Source organism: Phocoena phocoena, chromosome 7 (assembly GCF_963924675.1).
Source record: "Phocoena phocoena chromosome 7, mPhoPho1.1, whole genome shotgun sequence".
In the NCBI taxonomy this organism is placed as follows: domain Eukaryota; kingdom Metazoa; phylum Chordata; class Mammalia; order Artiodactyla; family Phocoenidae; genus Phocoena; species Phocoena phocoena.
Genome location: NC_089225.1, coordinates 65,274,345 through 65,294,717, shown reverse-complemented (window position 1 = coordinate 65,294,717; position 20,373 = coordinate 65,274,345). Strand labels below are relative to the sequence as shown.

The following is a 20,373-nucleotide window of genomic DNA, read 5'->3' as shown; positions in this document are numbered from 1 at the left end:
GATTAAATCACTGACCATTGGTGGTTAATTCAATCTCTAGCCCCTCTCCCCTTCCCAGAAGTCAGGGAGTGGGGCTGAAACTTCCAACCCTCTAAATGTGCCTTGATCATTTTGGTGAACAGCCCTCATCCTGAAGCTATCTAGGCACTGCCAGCGACCAGTCATCTCACTAGCATACAAAAAGACACTCACATCTCTTAGGAAATTCCAAGAGTTTTAGGAGCTCTGTGCCAGGACAAAGATCAAATACCCTAGTTTTTATTATATCATAATATCACACCAACCCTGAAGAAAGGCCCAGGAGTGTCAGGAGACAGGAAAGAAAAGCCAGTAAGCCCATGTCTTGGAGGGTAGTAAGCTAGAAGACAACACCTTCCCTAAACAATTTTAAGTATCTCAAGCAATATGGGCTTATATCTTTCAAGCAAGCAAGGTACAAGCATGGAGGTTAGCGATCAGGATGGGGACCGAGCAGGGCCTTTGCCCCTCAAATACCCCAAAAGCACACTCAGCTGGTGGTGTTTTCCTCACACAGGAGAAATCAAGCACGAAATACACATGTAATCCAATTCAATTCCAGAAACAGTTCCATCACCTACTTAGAACAAAGAGACTGTATGTTTCTCACAGAAGCACATTTAAGGAGAGCTGAGCCATGTTTAAATTTTGACAGTGCTACAATTCTTTGGGGACCAGCTGTCCAAGGAAAAGCAGCAAGCCCATGACATTCCCTGAACAGATAATGGCCACCTGTCAGATCCTTGTTCACGGCCCACACTGACTGCCAGAGCAGTAGCAGTAGCATAAGATGGAGCACATTGATATCCTACTCAGGCAGGAAGGTCTAAACGACAGGAATCTTATTTGTTTCTGGTCAATTCTTTAGCCTGTAAGGAACTCAAGGTAACCTCTGGGGGGAAAATGGCTGGGGAGAAAGGATTGTAAAGCTATTGCCTCAAACATAGAGGTAGCTTAGTGGACTGACCTTTCAGTCACACCCAGAGGTCACATGGTCTCTCATTCCATCTCTGGGAAAAATCTGTGTGCTAGATTATAATTTCACTTTTTCATAAATCCTCATGGCCCCAACCCTACCATGTAGTTCCCCTCTTTGCATCCTCTTCATCTCATCCTCCATTTTTAATTGCAAGGATCACCCATGTTTTATAAGGAAAAGTACTAGGAGAGAGAATCTGATATTCCAAACTCATCTCTTCCTGTCATTGCATGCAAAGGTTACTACCCAGACCAGCTGACCTTAGGTCAAGGTGACCACTCTTGGTCAGTCAGTTGAAAGAGAGTGACTAGGGAAGGAAGAATCAGTGGTTTGCCCCAGACCATGGTTATGAGCCTGCATGCTGGCAAGCTCACTGACGGCCTTATCTATACACCCCTGAAAGGGTAAGTGTAAAAGAAAGGGCAGCATTTCCTGGCTCACTAAGCCTAACTGATAGTGTGAACAATAGAAGTTGTCAAAAGGTATATAGACAGCTGTGATTGATAATGTTTGGAACTTTCTTCTCTAAATTCCAGGAATTTTAGAATCACATTTAAATGCAAAGTTCAAAGTTTCAGAACACATAAAATTACTTAGAGCAAAAATAAGATTAGTACCCAATAAAGGTCCATGGGACTTAAAATGAAAAACTGGACATGTTTTCCTTTTGAATTAGACAATATCCATTTGGCAAACATATGAACCAAAATATTGAGTAAAATGAGTTTTACACAGCCTTGTTAAGGTTTTTTCATATTCTCTAAATGAGACCAAAAGTCTCCCAAGTCAGGTAAATAAAATATGCAGTGTTATCTTAGTGCCCACCACATAATAACTTTTTGTTTTTTGTCTTTTTGGCCACACCACACGGCACGCGGGATCTTAGTTTCCCAACCAGGGATCGAACCTGCGCTTTCATGGAAGTGCCAAGTATTAACCACTGGACCTCCAGGGAAGCCCCCATAATAACTTATTGACCTCACATCTCAAAAGGACAGTGAGTGATATATCCTTTTAGATGTTTTTTAAATGATAATGAAAAGTGAATCTTAATAATAAAAATGACCATACTGATTACTTCCCACTTTGAAGAGATAAACAGGTAAAGGAGATAGCTGGAGTTTCAAGGAGAGTAACGTGAATGACATCTGACACTTGGCTACTATTTTACTTGCCCACAGAAGGAGTGATTTTGATACCAAAGGTTGAAATAGGCTTTTCTAGGAGAAAAAACATCACAAAAGAAATTCAGGTCAAGTCAGAATAAGAGATGAAGGCATATATTGACTGAAGAACAGCTCTGCTGGATAGCTCTAAAATGGGAATATATGGAGGTGGAGTTTAATCACAGGTTCCTTAAAGGTCAAGAGAAAGCAGGCAATGAACAAGAACTGCTTTTTGAACAGCTTAAAATTATAAGAATGTTCCAAACATAAGACTTAAGCTTAGGAACAGACAGGTTACTCACTTTTGTATTTTATTATTTCTAAATCATCATTTAAGAATTTGGGTATTGTATACCTATGGTACTAGGTTTACTTTATTCCCTACTACCTTTTGTCCCTCTTATCAAGATTTCACAACAGAAGAGTATATCATTTTTTCGGGATTAGTTCTAAATTACCACATCTTTTTTGTAACCTAACACATATGCCAATTATCTTAGTTTTTTCAACCTCTAATTCCCATAGCTGGTAGAGACAAACAAATCCATTTTCACTTCGTTCTTTTGATTTGAAAAACAAACTTATCATTCATATTTGTATCTAAAAGCACTAAATTCCCTTTATCATTGTGTATACTCTAAGGGTGACCATAACAGGTTCCTCAGTGTAGCCATAGCAACACCCAGGGCTTTAAAATGGCCAACTGTGGCTACTGATCTTAATTCTTTTCCATAACAAAAACACTATCTGATACATATATCCCCTTGCAAAATCACTTGCTGTTACTATTGCTTTTTCTCTCCTGAAATGTTATCTTCCTTCCTTACCATTGCTTAGTGTACAAGCCCACTAATTTTCAAGACCCTGGATTTTATCTTTTTTCTGTGCTTTGAAAAAAATATATCAATAAAACACAAATGAGAAAAGAAAGATAAAAAAAATAAACACTGCATTATTTATGCTGATAGTAAATAGCAAAGGCAGGGTGAGAAGAGAGCTGTCATCAACAGCAACATGACCAATGAAAACAGGAACACAAATTTGTCACTGGCTTTCTGTCCAGTATCTATAATTTTCTCTCTGGCTAAACATTACTTATTTGATAAGGTTTAATTATTAGATAATATTCATTAGTTATCAGCATTGTGTCCATTGTTCTGTTCAGAGAAGTGAATATCAAATAGATACATTGCACAACAGATACAGAACACAAAAGATGCAGGGTAGAGTGGAGAACATTCCAGAAAGCAGGAAGAGCACGTACAAAGACACAGAGGCATCGGTGAGAGGGAGGATGCAGCCTGTAGCAATAGAAACTGAAGGATGTTTGATAGTGCACTAAAGGTCAAGATGTGCACAAGAAGTAGTAAGAGGAGGTCAGAAGAGTCTGTGAAAGAAGGCAGGGATGTCAAGGCCACTGCAGAATAAAATTCAGAGGGCTGGCAATGGTTGGCAAACATTCCTGTCAAAGGCCAGACAGTATGTATTTTAGGCATAGGTTCAGGCCACCTATGGTCTCTGTCACAGATTCTTATTTTTTTGTTTTTCAAAGTGTGAAAACCATGCTCAGCTCACAGGCAGTACAAAAGCAGGCCAGGGCTAGACTTGGCCCATAGGCCTCAGTTTGCTACTTCTGCTGTAGTCAATTGTTTACCTTGTCATATTGCCGGAAGCTCCAGGCACTGGAGAGAGAAAGAGAAACCTCAGAGTTACTTCAAAGGAGCTAGCATGACAATGAAGGATAAGTTGAGGTGGCCTAAAAACAAGCCACCTGGCTGCCCAGGATGGGCTGTAGTGATATTATTGTCCCCCCATCCCATGGTTCATTTTAGTTTTTGAACGCTGAGGTGACAGAGAGTAATACATAACTGAACATTTTGGAAAATAATACATACACAGGCACAGATTTAGGTTTCTTAGTATGATAAGAAGTTTTTTGATCTTTAGAATTACTTGTCCTCTAGCTATCAAAGAAAGGCTTTGCTTTCAGAACCAGATCACCATGCAGTGAGTGCAATGTCCTTTTGCATTATAATTCATAGCCTCCTTTGAAAAAGCTTCTGAGTAGAAATCTTACCTGAGCAGTATTTTATTCTTCCTGCTTACTGCATCCATTTCACAAAATAAAAAGTCTCATACACAGAAATCAGGGGCTTAGCTATAGAGATTTTCAGGTATGTTCAGTGAACCTAAATTAGCTCACAACACATGCCAACAGACAATGGGGGCATATCTCCCTGCAAAGAACAAGCACCATATGTGTTTGGAAGTCAAAGATGAGGAGGCCTTCCCTGGTGGTGCAGTGGTAGAGAGTCCGCCTGCCGATGCAGGGGACGCGGGTTCGTGCCGCAGTCCAGGAAGATCCCACGTGCCGCGAAGCGGCTGGCCCCGTGCGCCATGGCCGCTGAGCCTGTACGTCCGGAGCCTGTGCTCCGCAATGGGAGAGGCCACAATAGTGAGAGGCCCGCATACCAAAGAAAAAAAAAAAAAAAAAAGATGAGGAAAAGAGGGCATTCTGCAATTATAGCTCACAGCTCACTGACTTAGTACTCACCCTGGGGCACCAACACCCTCCCTATTGTGAGTCTAACCGGGTGATAAAGCCCAAAGTCTTCCTGTGTCTGAGGCACATCCCTAGGCTGCTTCTATGCTTAAAAAAATCAAGGTTTGTACTCAACGCAGGCATTAGACACCCCAGTTTCCAACATGCTAGCTCTACCCCATGTCAATTAATAGTTTCACCAGAATCTAATTTTAAGTAACTAAAAATTTCAACAAACTAGAACATAACCATCACATATTTCTGTATCTGGGGGAATAAACAAGAGTTATTGGGGTTATAGTCTTAATAAAAAGAAAACACAATGAAAATTTTAAAAGAATAAACATAAAAACACAGCTCAAAAACTTAGAAATGAGCACAAATTAAGGAAAGCATACAACTAAAAATAGGAAGAACTGACCTTAGAACATGACATGGTTATATTTTTATTACCCAACTAACAATCATAATCAGAAATGTGAAGTCTCGAGAGCTCTGAGAAGTGGACGGCCTGCTTCTCTGCCACGGGTGCAGCTCCCTCACCTGAGGTGGACCCCACCTGCCCTGGCGTGAGCCGGCCCCCCTGCAGCTGCTCCCCATGGCGCCCTCCGGTTCCTGCCACTGCAGCTACGGCGCCCTCGCCCCTCAGATGGTTATAAAGAAGAAAGTCCCACTTTCTGCGTCAAAATGAAGTGGGATTTTAACTATTACCACGTTCATTCTGGAATTAAACCGGTAACGCCTGATGACAGAAGACAAGGTTCCTACACTACTTCATATTTGGAAGGTTCTTAAAAAGACTGCATTAAAGACTATGAAAAGGTCTTCCGGGAAGATGGCGGAAGATTAAGACGCGGAGATCACCTTCCTCCCCACAGATACACCAGAAATACATCTACACGTGTAACAACTCCTAGAGAACACCTACTGAATGCTTACAGAAGACCTCAGACCTCCCAAAAGGCAAGAAACCCCCCACGTACCTGGGTAGGGCAAAAGAAAAAACAGAGACAACGAATAGGGACAGGACCTGCACCAGTGGGAGGGAGCTGTGAAGAAGTTAAAGTTTCCACACACTAGGAAGCCCCTTCGCGCGCGGAGACTGCGGGTGGCGGAGGGGGAAAGCTTCGGAGCCGCGGAATAAAGCACAGCAAAAGGGGTGTGGAGGGCAAAGCGGAGAGATTCCCGCACAGAGGATCAGGGCCGACCGGTACTCACCAGCCTGAGAGGCCTGTCTGCTCACCTGCCGGGGCGGGCAGGGCTGCAAGTTGAGGCTCGGCCTTCGTTCGGAGCGCCAGGAGAGGACTGGGATTGGCGGCGTGAACACAGCCTGCAGGAGGTTAGTGCGTCACGGCTAGCCGGGAGGGAGTCCGGGGAAAAGTCTGGACCAGCCGAAGAGGCAAGAGACTTTTTCTTGCCTCTTTGTTTCCTGGTGCGCGAGGAGAGGGGATTAAGAGTGCTGCTTAAAGGAGCTCCAGAAACGGGCGCGAGCCGCAGCTAAAAGCGCGGACCCCAGAGACGGGCATGAGATGCTAAGGCTGCTGCTGCCGCCACCAAGAAGCCTGTGTGCAAGCACAGGTCACTATCCACACTCCCCTTCCGGGGAGCCTGTGCAGCCCGCCACTGCCAGAGTCCCGGGATCCAGGAACAACTCCCCTGGGAGAACGCACGGCGTGCCTCAGGCTGTTGCAACGTCACGCTGGCCTCTGCGGCCACAGGCTCTCCCCGCACTCCATGCTCCTCCCTCCCCCTGGCCTGAGTGAGCCAGAGCCCCCGAATCAGCGGCTCCTTTAACCCCGTCCTGTCTGGGCGAAGAACAGACGCCCTCCGGTGACCTACACGCACAGGCAGGGCCAAATCCAAAGCTGAGCCCCTGGGAGCTGTGAGAACAAAGAAGAGAAAGGGAAATCTCTCCCAGCAGCCTCAGAAGCAGCGGATTAAAGCTCCACAATCAACTTTATGTACGCTGCAACTGTGGAATACATGAATAGACAACGGATCATCCCAAATTGAGGAGGTGGACTTTGAGAGCAAGATTTATGATTTTTTTCCCTTTTCCTGTTTTTGTGAGTGTGTATGTGTATGCTTCTGTGTGAGATTTTGTCTGTATAGCTTTGTTTCCACCATTTGTCTTACGGCTCTATCCGTCCGTTTTTTGTTGTTTTTTTTCTTTTTTTCTTAATAATTATTTTTTTATTTTAATAACTTTATTATATTTTATCTTACTTTATTTTATTTTACTTTATCTTCTTTCTTGCTTTTTTCCTTCCTTCCCTCCTTCCTTCCTGCCTTCCTCCTTCCCTCCCTCCCGCCCTTCTTTCTTTCTTTCTTTCTTCTACTAATTCTTTCTTTCTACTTTTTCTCCCTTTTATTCTGAGCTGTGTGAATGAAAGGATCTTGGTGCTGCACCCAGGAGTCAGTGCTGTGCCTCTGACGTGGGACAGCCAACTTAAGGACATTGGTCCACAAGAAACCTCCCAGCTCCACATGATATCAAATGGCGAATATCTCCACCTCAACACCAATACCCAGCTTCACTCAACGACCAGCAAGCTACAGTGCTGGACACCCTATGCGAAACAACTAGCAAGACAGGAATACAACCCCACCCATTAGCAGAGAGGCTGCCTAAAATCATAATAAGTCCACAGACACCCAAAACACACCACCAGATGTGGACCTGCCCACCAGAAAGACAAGATCCAGCCTCATCCACCAGAACACAGGCACTAGTCCCCTCCACCAGGAAGCCTACACAACCCATTTAACCAACTTTAGCCACTGGGGACAGACACCAAAAACAACGGGAACTACGAACCTGCAGCCTGCAAAAAGGAGACCCCAAACACAGTAAGATAAGCAAAATGAGAAGACAGAAGAACACATAGCAGATGAAAGAGCAAGATAAAAACCCACCAGACCTAACAAATGAAGAGGAAATAGGCAGTCTACCTTAAAAAGAATTCAGAATAATAATAGTAAACATGATCCAAAATGTTGGAAATACAATAGACAAAATGCAAGAAACATTTAACAAGGACCTAGAAGACCTAAAGATGAAACAAACAATGATGAACAACACAATAAATGAACTTAAAAATACTCCAGATGGGATCAATAGCAGAATAACTGAGGCAGAAGAACGGGTAAGTGACCTGGAAGATAAAGCAGTGGAAATAACTACTGCAGAGCAGAATAAAGAAAAAACAATAAAAAGAACTGAGGACAGTCTCAGAGACCTCTGGGACAACATTAAACGCACCAACATTCAAATTATAGGGGTTCCAGAAGATAAGAGAAAAAGAAAGGGACTGAGAAAATATTTCAAGAGATAATAGTTGAAAACTTCCCTAATATGGGAAAGGAAATAGTTAATCAACTCCAGGAAGCACAGAAAGTCCCATACAGGAAAAATCCAAGGAGGAATATGCCAAGACACATATTAATCAAACTGTCAAAAATTAAATACAAAGAAAACATATTAAAAGCAGCAAGGGAAAAACAACAAATAACACACAAGGGCATCCCCATAAGGTTAACAGCTGATCTTTCAGCAGAAACGCTGCAAGCCAGAAGGGACTGGCAGGACATATTTAAAGTGATGAAGGAGAAAAGCCTGCAACCAAGATTACTCTACCCAGCAAGAATCTCATTCAGATTTGATGGAGAAATTAAAACCTTTACAGACAAGCAAAAGCTGAGAGTTCAGCACCACCAAACCAGCTTTACAACAAATGCTAAAGGAACTTCTCTAGGCAAGAAACACAAGAGAAGGAAAAGACCTACAATAACGAACCCAAAACAATTAAGAAAATGGGAATAGGAACATGCATATCAATAATTACCTTAAATGTAAATGGACTAAATGCTCCCACCAAAAGACACAGATTGGCTGAATGGATACATAAACAGGACCCATATATTTGCTGTCTACAAGAGACCCACTTCAGACCTAGAGACACATACAGACTGAAAGTAAGGGGATGGAAAAAGATATTTCATGCAAATGGAAACCAAAAGACAGCTGGAGTAGCAATTCTTAGACAAAATAGACTTTAAAATAAAGACTATTAGAAGAGACAAAGAAGGACACTACATAATGATCAAGGGATCTATCCAAGAAGAAGATATAACAATTGTAAATATTTATGCACCCAACATAGGAACACCTCAATACATAAGGCAAATACTAACAGCCATAAAAGGGGAAATCTAAAGTAACACATTCATAGTAGGGGACTTTAACACCCCACTTTCACCAATGGACAGATCATCCAAAATGAAAATAAATAAGGAAACACAAGTTTTACATGATACATTAAACAACTTGGGCTTAATTGATATTTATAGGACATTCCATCCAAAGACAACAGAACACACATTTTTCTCAAGTGCTCATGGAACATTCTCCAGGATAGATCATATCTTGGTCACAAATCAAGCCTTGGTAAATTTAAGAAAATTGAAATTGTATCAAGTATCTTCTCTGACCACAATGCTATGAGACTAGATATCAATTACAGGAAAAGATCTGTAAAAATACAAACAAATGGAGGCTAAACAATACACTACTTAATAACGATGTGATCACTGAAGAAATCAAAGAGGAAATAAAAAATACCTAGAAACAAATGAAAATGGAGACATAACAACCCAAAATCTATGAGATGCAGCAAAAGCAGTTCTAAGCGGGAAGTTTATAGCAATACAATCCTACCTTAAGAAACAGGAAACACCTCGAATAAACAACCTAACCTTGCACCTAAAGCAATTAGAGAAAGAAGAACAACAGAACCCCAAAGTTACCAGAAGGAAAGAAATCATAAAAATCAGATCAGAAATAAATGAAAAAGAAATGAAGGAAACGATAGCAAAGATCAATAAAACTAAAAGCTGGTTCTTTGAGAAGATAAACAAAATTGATAAACCATTAGCCAGACTCATCAAGAATAAAAGGAAGAAGACTCAATAGAATTAGAAATGAAAAAGGAGAACAACTGACACTGCAGAAATACAAAAGATCATGAGAGATTACTACAAGCAACTCTATGCCAATAAAATAGACAACCTGGAAGAAATGGACAAATTCTTAGAAATGCACAACCTGCTAATACTGAATCAGGAAGAAATAGAAACTATGAACAGACCATTCACAAGCACTGAAATTGAAACTATGATTAAAAATCTTCCAACAAACAAAAGCCCAGGAGCAGATGGCTTCACAGGCGAATTCTATCAAACATTTAGAGAAGAACTAACACTTAACCTTCTCAAACTCTTCCAAAATATAGCAGAGGGAGGAACACTCCCAAACTCATTCTACGAGGCCACCATCACCCTGATACCAAACCCAGACAAGGATGTCACAAAGAAAGGAAACTACACGCCAATGTCACTGATGAACATAGATGCAAAAATCCTCAACAAAATACTAGCAAACAGCACATTAAAACGATCATACACCATGATCAAGTGGGGTTTATTCCAGGAATGAAAGAATTCTTCAGTATACACAAATCAATTAATGTGATAAACCATATTAACAAAGTGAAGGAGAAAAACCATGTGATCATCTCAATAGATGCAGAGAAAGCTTTCGACAAAATTCAACACCAATTTATGATAAAAGCCCTGCAGAAAGTAGGCACAGAGGGAACTTTCCTCAACATAATAAAGGCCATATATGACAAACCCACAACCAACATCGTCCTCAATGGTGAAAAACTGAAAGCATTTCCACTAAGATCAAGAACAAGACAAGGTTGCCCACTCTCATCACTCTTATTCAACATAGTTTTGGAAGTTTTAGCCACAGCAATCAGAGAAGAAAAGGAAATAAAAGGAATCCAAATCGGAAAAGAAGAAGTAAAGCTGTCACTGTTTGCAGATGACATGATACTATACATAGAGAATCCTAAAGATGCTACCAGAAAACTACTAGAGCTAATCAATGAATTTGGTAAAGTAGCAGGATACAAAATTAATGCACAGAAATCTCTTGCATTACTATACAGTAATGATGAAAAATCTGAAAGTAAAATCAAGAAAACACTCCCATTTACCATTGCAACAAAGAGAATAAAATATCTAGGAATAAATCTACCTAAGAAGACAAAACACCTGTATGCAGAAAATTATAAGACACTGATGAAAGAAATTAAAGATGATACAAACAGATGGAGAGATATACCATGTTCTTGGATAGGAAGAATCAACATTGCAAACATGACTCTACTACCCAAAGCAATCTACAGTTGCAATGCAATCCCTATCAAACTACCACTGGCATTTTTCACAGAACTAGAACAAAAAAATTCACAATTTGTATGGAAACACAAAAGACCCTGAATAGCCAAAGCAATCTTGAGAAAGAAAAATGGAGCTGGAGGAATCAGGCTCCCGGACATCAGACTATACTACAAAGCTACAGTAATCAAGATAGTATGGTACTGGCACAAAAACAGAAAGATCAATGGAACAGGATAGAAAGCCCAGAGATAAACCCACACACATACAGTCACCTTATCTTTGATAAAGGAGGCAGGAATGTACAGTGGAGAAAGGACAGCCTCTTCTATAAGTGGTGCTGGGAAAACTGGACAGGTACATGTAAAAGTATGAGATTAGATCACTCCCTAACACCATACACAAAAATAAGCTGAAAATGGATTAAAGACCTAAATGTAAGGCCAGAAACTATCAAACTCTTAGAGTAAAACATAGGCAGAACACTCTATGACATAAATCACACCAAGATCCTTTTTTACCCACCTCCTAGAGAAATGGAAATAAAAACAAAAATAAACAAATGGGACCTAATGAAACTTCAAAGCTTTTTTCACAGCAAAGGAAACCAAAAACAAGACCAAAAGACAGCCCTCAGCATGGGAGAAAATATTTGCAAATGAAGCAACTGACAAAGGATTGATCTCTAAAATTTATAAGCAGCTCATATAGCTCAATAACAAAAAACAAACAACCCAATCCAAAAATGGACAGAAGACCTAAAGAGACAATCTCCAAAGAAGTCATACAGACTGCCAACAAACACATGAAAGAATGCTCAACATCATTAATCATTAGAGAAATGCAAATCAAAACTACAATGAGATATCATCTCACACCAGTCAGAATGGTCTTCATCAAAAAATCTAGAAACAATAAATGCTGGAGAGGGTGTGGAGAAAAGGGAACACTCTTGCACTGTTGGTGCGAATGTAAATTGATAAAGCCACTGTGGAGAACAGTATGGAGGTTCCTTAAAAAACTACAAATAGAACTACCATATGACCCAGCAATCCCACTACTGGGCATATACCCTAAGAAAACCATAATTCAAAGAGTCATGTACCAAAATGTTCATTGCAGCTCTATTTGCAATAGCCAGGTGATGGAAACAACCTAAGTGTCCATCATCGGATGAATGGATAAAGAAGATGTGCCACATATATACAATGGCATATTTCTCAGCCATAAAAAGAAACGAAATTGAGTTATTTGTAATGAGGTGAATAGACCTAGAGTCTGTCATAGAGAGTGGAGTAAGTCGGAAAGAGAAAGACAAATACCGTATGCTAACACATATATATGGAATTTAAGGAAAAAAATTATCATGAAGAACCTAGGTGTAAGACAGGAATAAAGACACAGACCTACTAAAGAATGGACTTGAGGATATGGGGAGGGTGAAGGGTAAGCTGTGACAAAGCGAGAGAGAGGAATGGACATATATACACTACCAAACGTAAGGTAGATAGCTAGTGGGAAGCAGCCGCATAGCATAGGGAGATCAGCTCGGTGCCTTGTGACCGCCTGGAGGGGTGTGATAGGGAAGGTGGGAGAGAGGGAGACTCAAGAGGGAGGAGATATGGGAACATATGTATACGTATAACTCATTCACTTTGTTATAAAGCAGAAACTAAAACACCATTGTAAAGCAATTATGCTCCAATAAAAAAAAAAAGAAACAGAAAGATAAAGTTGCTAATCTAGAAAAAAAAAAAAAAGACTATGAAAGGTTACCAGGTTTTGGGTCACCGACTGTGAGCCCCAGCATTGTAGAACTTGAAACTGAAAGCAAACCCTGGCATAATAAGGAAAATCAACATGTACGACACTTAACAGTTCAAATGACATAGAAGAACTGGAGACCAGTGTACCTTATGAAGACAGTGGCTACTCTTCATTTTCCCAACAAAGTGGCTTCAATGAGCATGAAGACAGTAGCCTTCCCTGGTGGAAAATTTCAGTGACAGTCCACAATCTTGCCCGCTATGGACGCAAAGCGCAGATAAACTTGCTGCCAGCTCTTCATTCTGAAAAAGTGGTTTGTTCAACGTTAAAAAAAAAATGGTAAACGAAATCCTAAAATAGATTGGGAGAAGCTGAGGGAATTTATATCCAGTGGAAATTTTAGACTACGGAATATAATTGGCAGGAAAACAGGCCTAAAGTGTGTAGATGTTCTCAGGGAACTCTTTCGAAGGGGACTCAGACATCCCTTAGCAAATATTTTAACACAGCTCAGTGATATGGACTTAATCAAGTAAGTATTGTTGTTTTGAGTTCATTAGTGTAACCCATGAAAATTTGTGTTGAGTGGCTCAGCACCACCAGCTCATGCAAAGACACAGTAGGGGGGCTTCCCTGGTGGCGCAGTGGTTGAGAGTCCACCTGCCGATGCAGGGGACACGGGTTTGTGCCCCGGTCCGGGAAGATCCCACATGCCGCGGAGCGACTGGGTCCGTGAGCCATGGCCGCTGAGCCTGTGCAAAGACATAGTAGGGTAGTCTTGCACTATTGTTTAATTGAGGTGATGACTTTTGTCTGGTTGCTGGTATTCTACTACCTATGTGTCACTAAGAGGAAAGAAAGATAATTTTTAGAGTATGCATTTAATCCAGTTATTTCAAATTTCATATGTATGCTATTAGAAAACTTTCTGTTAGATTGGGATCTTTGTTCTTTTGGTTCTGAAATTGTTCATAGGTAAGCTACATCTTTTAGTCTTAACTATAAAACAACAGCCTAGGTCTGGTGTACAGGTCCTATAGGCATTATGATTTTTGTCACACTTGAAAGTATAAAATAATTTCTTTTTTTTAGGCTATTTTCAAATTTGACAGTAAATTTGACAGTGATAATACAGAAACCCACAAATGGGTCTGATTATTACTGTCTCTTAGAAACCTTATACTGACTCCCCTTTCTCATTCCACCAAAGAAAACCTGTTAGGATGTGGTAACTGAGAATTAAGATGATTATCTAATCTATTGAATTAGATTGCCTCCAACTCAACTGGGTTCATTTTCGGCTCTTTGAAAATTTTTTTTTTTTTTTTGCGTTACGCGGGCCTCTAACTGTTGTGGCCTCTCCCGTTGTGGAGCACAGGCTCTGGACGCGCAGGCGTCCAGGGAAGCCCTGAAAAATTTTTTAGAGGTACTTTTTGTGTTACTTTACACTGGTCCATGAAATATAGCTGATGCAAAACAGACATAAGTAAGTTTTGATTTTTATTATTGGCCAGCTTCTTGAGAGATAATCGACATCACAACATTTTTGTTAACAAAATGGATTTTTTAAATTGATTTCTACTAATAGCAGTGTGTCCTCAAGTTCTTTGAAACTTGTCTAATGTTAATAAATAACCAAGATGGTGCCATATATACAGTGGGGCTTCTTATTTGATATTTGAGGATATTGTGAAAAAATGAAGTACTAAGTGTAGTGGTTCTTAAGCCTGGATCCACTTAGAATTACTTAATGGTGAGCTTTTAAAAATAATACAGAGCCCTGGCCCCCATTTTAGATCAATTAAACCCAAGTGACTAGGCATGGGCCATCCTTAAATCTTAAATTCATGCCTCAGGCAATTCTAATGCAGAGCCAGGTTTGAGAAGCACTGCTAATAGAAATTTCTTTTTTGCACGGTTAATGTTTCTGTAATATAATCTTGGTTCTTTGTGGTGCTTTAATTGTTTGTTTTATAATCATTTACTTTTCCAGCGTGTCTAAAGTGAGCACAACTTGGAAGAAGATTCCAGAAGATGATAAGGGGGCATTGCAATTGTACAATAAAGCAATACAAAGAATTACCATTTAAAAAAAAGAAATGTGAAGTTTCATTAATGTTTTGTATTTTTTTAACATCTTTATTGGAGTATAATCGCTTTACATTGTTGTGTTAGTTTCTGCTTTATAACAAAGTGAATCAGCTCTATGTACACATATATCCCCAAATCTCCTCCCTTTTGCATCTCCCTCCCACCCTCTCTATCCCACCCCTGTAGGTGGTCACAATCATTAATGTTTAAGTGGGCAAGAGAGCCTATGAAAAACAGCTCTATCTATTGCAAAGCTTATGTTCATTATTCAAAACACACAAAAGAAACAACAAACAAAATGTTATAAGGTACCATTATACTAAGTACCATACTAGATATGGAGATATAAAAATGACTAAAAGATGTCTTGTGCCCTTTTACTATAGCCCAGTGGAGGAGAAGATACATATGAATAGAGTAAAATGGAAAAAAATACCATTAAAATGGTATGTGTAAATTATTGGAGTAACCTAAACAAGGAAAAAATAAAGCCTTCACAAAGGTGACATCTGAACTAGCTCATCTGAGACTGTGATTTACAACACAAATGAAATGTCTCATCATTCTATTTATAACAAGAAATGTACGTTCTTAGTCAGATGATGTAAACCACACATGCTCCCTGAACTGCCCCCACCACATCGGCCCCTGTGGGCCTTTGTCATACCTCTGGATCCCTCAAGGTCCCCAGAGTGAACAGTGTCTGTGGCGGCCAAAGCACATCCGCGCTTGGGCAATAAATAGGTCAGTGACCACAAGTGTGTAATGAGTTTAAAAAGCGCCCAATATTTTGGAAGTGAAGAGAAAGAAATTTAAAGGAGAGAAACTCTCCAAAACAGTCCGTAATAACCTATAAGAATATTTCTGAGAGACATTAATGGACTTCAAAACAGAGAATTTGAAAAGTTGAATCATTGGTTCCAAGGAATAAATCCCAGATACTCTGTAGATGTCATTTTCCAAAACTCTGACTTTTGAGAACTCAAACTTTTTCTCCATAATAATTACCATCTTCAAGAGCTACATGGAGCTAATAAACATCTTTGAAATATGGCAAAAAATAAAATAAAATAAAATAATTACCATCTTTCAGGTTCATTAGTTTCATGGATGTTGTCTATTGTTATTTTCTTCTGTCCCTCCTCCTTTCCATGAGAAACTGCTTCTTATTCCCATTCCTCAAAATTTTTTAAGTTTTATTTTTGAAATATTATTAACCCAAATGAACTATATCCAAATAAACTATATTAACCCAAATAAACTATATATACAAATATCCCTTCTTTTACTGATACAAAATAAGAATGACATCTTCTCAAGTTTACTAGTTTAAGAACAGGAAGGTACAAATTCATGGTAGATTTCATTTGATTTGACTTGTTACATGTTCAAAATTTTGGCACAAATAATCCAACTAACAAAATAATTTAATTGACAAAATGGAGCATATTGCCTACACTCCTGTTTATTGCATGAAAACAAGTGATGTTAAGTGATATTAAGCAGGCTCTGTGCTAGCCACTGTCTTTTATGTTGCCTCATAAGCATCATCTCAGAAATTATCACATATTCAAGCACTTTCAGACACTGGTAAGCAGGTGGACATACTGTTGTCTTAATATAGGTATGACGTTAAGTGATGTTCACCTTTTTAGTGATAGGAAACCAACATTTAAGTTATACTCACTCACCTAGAGTGGAGCCTATGTTTGGTCCAGACCACACCCTAAAACATACTGGGCCAGCCATGAGGAACTGACTTTCAGTCTGGAAGCATCAGTGGACCACAGTGGTTGTCTACAGTGGGCATTACTCTAGTTGTTGGTAAGCATATTGCACAAGTTGTTGAATAGTTTTAATATCATCCCCGCAGCATGTGATCAGCCAAGGCAAGCCCTTCTCCTAATAATCAACAGCACATGAAAAAGTTTTGATAACGCCTTCTCTCAAATTTTACATGGGCTACCTTAGCCCCTAATGATAAATATTCAGTGCTAAAGGTCTCTCATTTCTTCTCAGAGCAGAGAGAGATTTTTATTTTATTACTCCAGTTTCTTTTTAGTCTGCCAGCAAATAATTATTATCACTCTCAAAGTGAAAATGTTTCAAAAGGTATAAGCATCCCCTTGGAAACTTCCCAGGTATGAAATTGGCATAATCAGCAATCAGCTTCTAATTAAACATCAGTGGTCATGACATCAGTACAGTCTTATTAAATCAATTAATTAATTTCTTATTAGATACCATTCAGGATAGGAATCATGCTCTGTTTTTATGTTCAAAAATTAAATCACACCTAAATTTTTCTGCCATTATATAATATCTTATTAATTGCTTTAAATCTCCTCCTATTATTACTCTTGTATACAGCTCTCTTACCTTCCCAGCTCAGCTCACTCTGATTTTCAAGGTTATCATACAATTTCCACTCTTTTATTTGACTCAGCACTCATAATTAATCCTTACTTGACAACTGTATATATCCTCCCAATTTCTCCTTCTATCAGGAGAATATGGTCTCAACTCCCAGAATCTTATCAAATAGATTATATCTGGACCTATTCCATCTGGGTCATCCCAGGTCAATGTATTCTCATCAGGTGTTTATTTTTTTTCCAATCTATATCTTAGTTATCTTTTTTTAAATGCTAGGAACAAGTATATGAAATTTTGTTTAGTTATTCAAAGTTTCATAAAGTTTTTTGACAGCTCCAACTATTATTATTGTTTTCAAAGAATGCGACTTATTATTCCATGCATCATAGATAACTTTTTCTTAGTGTTCATTAAAATGATAGAATAGCTCTAATCTCTACCTGTCTGACATTTAAATGAAGAACTAAGTTATTTGCATCATAGCTGCCACCACTTACAATGCTGAGACTCAATCAATTTGGCATTTTGAGTTATATTCATGGCAGTAAGAAAAATGGTAATGACCCACTTCTTTTTTTTGTGGTTGTCAGATATTTCTACAGAAAGGAAAAGAATATTGCGCTAACTTTCTTGATGGACACTCATTTGCAAATACCACAGATCTCAGTAATTGACAGTGTAATGAAAAAAAATAAATTTTCATTACAAACTGTACTTCCTTTTCTTCTACAAAAAAAAAAAATCTATCAAAGTAATGGCAAAAATTCAATGACTGTTGTTGGCAAAGGAATGTTTTAAGTCTCTACATACAAACCAGTATGTACCAACTGCAGCCCATCTTCAGAGCTTACCAGATTTAAAAAATAATGGGTGTAAATCTCAAGATTTCAAAACTTCTGTGGTTGGTACTTAACTGCTGTTCCATTTTGGCTGACATAGGAACTAAAAAACTCAAAAAAAGACACACTTTCTTACAATAGCAAACTTTTAACAGCATTAAAGATTATGAGACATCTGACTTAAATCCTGTTTGGAGAAAAGTTCCATTAGGAACTCAGAGAAAATGCTAAGCATGAGCTTGAAGACCTTGTTAATGACCCTTTAATGGTATTTTACATGTTGTTGTCACACTCCATATTGACAGATTTTGACAGCTTAATAATATCCTTGGTGAATCAGAATCAATTTATGCTTCAGACCTATGACTCTCTTATGCAACTAATGAAGTAATTACTGTTCCTTCCTTCTCAGGAGAAAGTCTTTACATGGTACTATGTAATAATATAAAATCTCATGCTGCGACCCACAATAGCATCCTGAAAATTCTCCCTTCCAGGATACCATTTGTTGAGTTTTCAGTAAATAAAATATAGACATTTAGGAAGGTATTTATTGCCAAAGCAAAGATAATAATTGCTAGTATAGGCTAAAATGTGTTATTTTAGAATTGCTAGCTTCCAGCTTGCAAAAGGCAGCAAAAGTTGGAGTAAAAATACTGAAACATTATTTATTGATATAAAGTTCTTTTTATGGAACTTGCAGAATATTGATCTCATATCTTGACCTCTGAAAGTTAATTTCTCAAGTGACTTCAACTCTTCAGAAACTTTCCAAAACCCAAATGTAGCCACAATATCCAATTATAAATATACCAGAATTTAGCATTCAGGTTTATTTATAAAAAATATTCTTTCCAATATTACTTAGACTAGCTTTGATCTACAACCATTTGCATATCTACTACATTCAAATACTACTATAAACCATCTCACACTTAGATTTATTCACAAAAAAAATTTATTCTGAAATAATTTTGCTATAAATGTTAATCAACCAAAGAACTAAAACCACCTTATGGAAAGTGCAACTATCAGAATTCACAGAGGAATGTCATTCTAATCTTGCTCCTCTGTAGAAATGGACTCTGATTTTGTTATTAATGTTGTGGTTGGAACTATTCTAGACCAAGGAACACAAACTATTAATGTGAATGAAACGTTCTAAGTATTATCTTAAGAAGCTAGTTTGAGAAAGATCTATGTCATCATGTTTTCATGATGTTCATCTGCCATTTAATTGGCTATTGGCTATGGGAGGCCTGTCAAACCTAAAACAAAGTCCTCTGTAACTTTGGGTCTGGTATTTGGGGAAAAAACAAACCCAACTATTATAATCACTGTAATAATTACATAACTAGTACATTTTGGGTCCATAACAGAACAAATTATAGAAAAACTAAAAAAATTTTTTTCAATTTAAAAAAGGCCAATCTCGGAGCCCAGCTCAATGTCACTAGGCCTGAGCTCAAAAATAACTCAAAAAGAGCTCATGACCAAGCAACTGACAGCCACACTTGGGGATAGGAGGAGGGAGTTGGGTTGAAGAAGGTCCTTACATACTAAAGCTGGAAGGGGAAATGAAAGAGAAAGGAAGTCTCATTTATTTAGCAAATACTATATGTCAGATCTATACTGACTGTCTTAATCCATAAAAAGCTGCCTTAATCAATGTTTACAATGACCTTGAGAGAAAAGTAAGACTAGCCTTATTTTACAGAAAACAAAATCACTTATCCAGGGGAGCAGCTGTGAAAGATAGAGCTGAAGCAGAAATCCAGCTCTCTTCATCCCAGAGACCTCCATCTTTTCACCATTCTATGTGAGGGGAATTTTCCCTGTACAGGAAGAGAGGATGATTTAGGGCATCAGTCTGTATCACCATCACCCACTCAAAGATTGCCATGAGTTCTTTATCTATTTGGTGGTCCTCCTGAACCCTGAATTTCTAGAATGAAAAATTAATAATTTGCTTTTGGTTACTTAGTAATCTCTGACACCATCATTGAACACTTTATTAGTGACTTTTTTCCCTGCAGCACCCAAGAATCACTGCTCTGTACCCAAATGTAACATAATACTAATGGTCCTATAAAATCAGATACAAATGAAAAAACTTTCTCTCTTATCACAACCAACTTAAGCAGTACTATAGGCATAAGAATGCAACTCTCTCAGTGTTTGCTATTAAAGTAAAAAAAAATTCTATTTTCATATTGTAACAGCTTCCCCATAATGAAAGATCTGTGAACGTGCCATTAGTTAGAAATAAGTGCAGTAGTTTGAAGATGACCTTAATGGAAATGTATGATGCTTGAAGTGTTGTGAGACTAACTAGCTATATCAATTTAA

General features: G+C 38.7%; 1 pseudogene; it reads left to right on the top strand.

Moving 5' to 3' along the window:
* The first annotated feature begins 5,392 nt into the window (after positions 1-5,392).
* On the top strand, positions 5,393-14,808 carry LOC136125395 (F-box only protein 5-like; annotated as a pseudogene).
* The last annotated feature ends 5,565 nt before the right edge of the window (positions 14,809-20,373 follow it).